Raw genomic sequence first — 4913 nt, 5'->3', positions numbered from 1 at the left:
AAATTCCTTTTTAAAATCTGTATTTCTAGTTCAAAAAATCTCAACTGGATCTCAAAATGATTTCAGGTTAATCCCACCACTGTGCCACCATGTCAAGGTTCCTCCCCCACTCTGAACTCTAGGGTACAGATGTGGGGACCTGCATGAAAAACCTCCTAAGCTTATCTTTACCAGCTTAGGTCAAAACTTCCCCAAGGTAACAAATATTACCCCCGTTATCCTTGGAATGGCCGCTACCACCACCAAACTAATACTGGTTACTGGGGAAGAGCTGTTTGGACGCGTCCTTCCCCCCAAAATACTTCCCAAAACCTTGCACCCCACTTCCTGGACAAGGTTTGGTAAAAAGCCTCACCAATTTGCCTAGGTGACTACAGACCCAGACCCTTGGATCTTAAGAACAATGAACAATCCTCCCAACACTTGCACTCCCCCTTTCTTGGGAAATGTTGGATAAAAAGCCTCACCAATTTGCATAGGTGACCACAGACCCAAACCCTTGGATCTGAGAACAATGAAAAAGCATTCAGTGTTTTACAAGAAGACTTTTAATAAAAAATAGAAGTAAATAGAAATAAAGAAATCCCCCCTGTAAAATCAGGATGGTATATATCTTACAGGGTAATTAGATTCAAAAACATAGAGAACCCCTCTAGGCAAAACCTTAAGTTACAAAAAAGATACACAGACAGAAATAGTTATTCTATTCAGCACAATTCTTTTCTCAGCCATTTAAAGAAATCATAATCTAACACATACCTAGCTAGATTACTTACTAAAAGTTCTAAGACTCCATTCCTGTTCTGTCCCCGGCCAAAACGACTACAGACAGACACACAAACCCTTTGTTTCTCTCCCTCCTCCCAGCTTTTGAAAGTATCTTGTCTCCTCATTGGTCATTTTGGTCAGGTGCCAGCGAGGTTACCTTTAGCTTCTTAACCCTTTACAGGTGAGAGGAGCTTTCCCCTGGCCAGGAGGGATTTCAAAGGGGTTTACCCTTCCCTTTATATTTATGACAGCAGCTGTGATCAGGAAATATTTTAATTAAATACTACATAATTAGCTGCATTATAGGTATTTTATGCATAATAAAGGATCTAGTACTGGCTGCCATCAAAGATGAGATACCAAATTAGACAAAAAGAAAAGGAGTACTTGTGGCACCTTAGAGACTAACAAATTTATTTGAGCATAAGCTTTTGTGAGCTTCATATCACTTCATCGGATGCATCCAATGAAGTGATCTGAAGCTCACAAAAGCTTATGCTCAAATAAATTTGTTAGTCTCTAAGGTGCCACAAGTACTCCTTTTCTTTTTGTGAATACAGACTAACACGGCTGCTACTCTGAAGCCTGTCAAATTAGACAGGCCATTGTTTTGTTCTAGTAAGCCAGTTCTTATTCTTACTCTTAGAAAGCATCATCATTCAGATCCTGGTCCAAAATCCCTTGAAGTCTATAGGAGTCTTTCCATTGGCTTCAGTGGGCTGTGGATCAGGGTTTCAGAGATCAAAATGATAAAGTTTATAGAGGTAGCACCTTTCTTCTACTCCACATAGGTTCTCATACCAACCCCATCACTGTGTCTTCTGATCATCTTCCAGTAGAGTATTAAGTGACTAACATCTGTCCAGTGTGGTTTGTTCTCTCATCCTCTCCCTAAGGGGATAATTGTGTGTGTAGTGGAGAGTTATTTAAAATATATATGTGCAGCTGCATGCTTGTAAGAGAGAAGGGAAGAAGGTCTCCACAGGGCCTTTGCTACAAGAATTCTTCCCAGCCACATTCAGGGTTTCTAGGACCCATTTTCTTTATTTCAACACTTTTATCTGGTGTAAAGGGAACAGAGTGTGTGCATGGAGGGTGTGAGCAGGGTGAGGATCATGGCCTGTCATCTTTTATGAAAAAATGTTGCATTTTTTTGTCCCAAAAGCTATACCCTTAACAAAGATACAACTTTGACAGTGGTGCAGAGTGGAATATTTCTGCTAAATATGTATTTCAAAGTTCCATCTAACCCAAGTGTAGATTATTCAGCTGTGATATTGTGCATGTTTCCCTCTAAAAGCGTTGGTGCACATCTTTCACTGGAGCCTATCCAGGAAAGTTGTTAAAATTGTATCACTGAGGAAGCAATACATCTCGAGTCAATCAGCTGGAAGCCAACTGGAAAATAATTTTACAACTCATCTTATATTTTTTTGTTGGGTTTTGAAAGTATGCTGAATGTGAATATAATTTACAGAGGGTTAGTTGCCAGAGCCAGATATGTCCATAAAAGATTATCTTCACTTAAACGTATACAGCACATCAAAGTTTAAATCAGTGTCATCCTTAGTGTCTGTACTCATTCCTTCTCTTAGATGTTAAGAAGATCCCACTGGAAAAATATTTTTCCTTTCCTGTTTCTAATTAGATTTTGTAACAATCAGTACTCTGTTGCATTTTGCCATCCTGAAAGGCCTCTTGAATATTACAGTATCCTTGTGAGAACCTTATTTAGGACCATAAACAATCATTGATCCTGACAGTAAAACAGTCAGGGCATTCTTGGGCTGTGTGTATAGAGTTGGCATGTCAGCACAAAAAGGGTTGGTCTCTCTTTTAGACATAGATCATCCCCTTCCTCTGTGGACAGATCCGTTCTCCATTAAACAGAAAGAGACTCCAGCCTGTGGTCTCTATCCCAAGCAGCCTACATTCTAAATAGACAAGGCAGGTGAAGGGTGGCAGAAAAGGAAGTAGTCTACCCATTTACAGCTGGGGAACTGAGGCAGAGAGAGACTAAATGACTTGCTCAGGGTCACACAACAAGTCTGAAAGAGGCAGGAGTTGAACTCTGAAGTCTAAGTTCCAGTCCAATGCCTTTATCACACACAAACACAACTGCTGCTCTTCCTGAAAGAACAAGTTTCTCTGGGACCCGGAACACCAATGCTCTCAAATGTTTCTTTCCCACTGCGTTCTGTGGTTCCTTTTAGGCTGCTCCCAATCCAGATTGTCGAGACTCAATAGTTCCAGGATGATTTTAGAATATTTTGCTTATTTTATAAAACTACACTTAAAGTCTGATCTTTTTTCCATTGCTATCCCTGTGGAAACTCCGATTGACCTCAACTGGGTCCCAAGTAAAATGTCCATGTGTACCCCTAATGCTTCTGGAGTCTGCATCAATATAAATGGCAGTACTAAAAATTACCCATTTGAATGCACCCTAGGAAAAGTTTGATACCTACGCAATCAGATGTACTCAGAACTACAGCACTATTAAAATACATGGTCTATACCTGAATAAAATAATCAATCACGATACAACTCCACACAATTTTCATGGCTGTCATTTTGCGGCAAACTTATGGCCATTTGGAAGTTTGAGCGACAACAGGGATGGAATTTATATCCTACTGCTCCAAATAAACAGGCCCCTTACAACTTAAGCTAAAGGAGACTCTTCATGAACAATTAACAGTATAGCACCTATGACACACAGCCAAGCATTTCTTATTCCATTTAGCAGAGGACTACAAAGTGTAACTACACTAGTAACTTCATTATATCATTAACTACCGTTTATGTTAAGTTCAGTATCTCAGAAAACAGAGTCATATAGCACAAGTGAGACTAAAATCACAATGTCTTTAGATCAGGAGGCTGCAAGACTCCGATATTTTTATCTAGGATTTTTAGATATACATCTGCTTGGGGAGGTCTAGACACATGATATTGTTTCCATTGCATAAGAGGTTTCCTCTTATAAACTAAGTGACTCCAATCTTGAACTTCGTTTATGCAGCACGAGTTATGTTCTGTATGACTCACAGAGTCTTTGGCAAAGAAAGATGTTTACCCTTTTGTGGAGGGTAAACAGGCTTTTGAGGAATGCCAAACATTGGAAACTCTTAGCTGTGCTCATGAAGGACTGTGGATTTGATTCCATTGGCGAGTTTGCTTGAGTAAAGAGTAAAAACTCAATGGGGACCTCAGGATTGTGCTGTAGTCCAGTTTAGACATCATTCAGCCATAGCATGAAGGGAGGGGGGAAGTTTCAGGCAGCGGCGGAGAGACTTAATTTAAGCAAAAGTCACAGGCTGACATGGCCCTAAAGAGCACAGAAAATGGTGTTTTGACATCCTCTCCATTAAGAATCTGAGCATTAACACAGAGCCAGATCTCTGGGCCCAACCAGTGCTTGGCACAGGATACAGGGTGGAGTGAGAAAATAGCTCTAAACTACTTTTCTGCTTCTCTGAGTATCTGCCTCACCAGGGGTTGAACTAGTCCCACAGTGTAACTTAGAGTGGACTGTAGGCTGCTCCAAGTTACACTAACAAGAGTGAACCTCTAGGGATCATCACTGGGTAGGCATCACCCCCTCTCACTTCCAGTCTGTTTGGAAATGACCCCTTTGCCAGGATGGGTGGGAATGGGTGCCGAACTGGTATTATACCAGCTTTATGACACAACAGGATTCCCATTGGGAAATCCCTGACAGGCCTGGTAGGGACAGCTCTCCATTGCTTTTGTACTACCAGAGTGGCAAAAAGTGGATGGAACCAAGCTCCAGTCCACTGACTTCTCTTCCTTGCTCATCCCAAAAAGGGGCAAGGTGTAGGCAGAACATTGCTTACACACCTGATTGTACAGTTGCAAGGACACGGCATACAGTTCCACCACTGGAGAGGTAGGCTTTATTACAACTATATATAAAAGAGACTCAAACCAATGGAGACAACAAATAATAATTAATAACTGTACCCTAAGCAGATTTTCTGTGCTTCAAATGAGGGAGTAGAGCTGAAATTCCCCAAGGGACTTTGTTATTGCCAGTTGGTTTTATGTGGAAGTGCTTGGATACTATGGGGATGGGTAATAAAACCAGACACAGACACCACCACTCCAGATTAGTGCACCTT

Source organism: Lepidochelys olivacea (genome assembly GCF_965140295.1).
Source record: "Lepidochelys olivacea isolate rLepOli2 genome assembly, chromosome: 1".
Lineage (NCBI taxonomy): Eukaryota > Metazoa > Chordata > Testudines > Cheloniidae > Lepidochelys > Lepidochelys olivacea.
The sequence above is the reverse complement of the archived record's forward strand: the minus strand, read 5'-3'. Positions refer to the sequence as shown.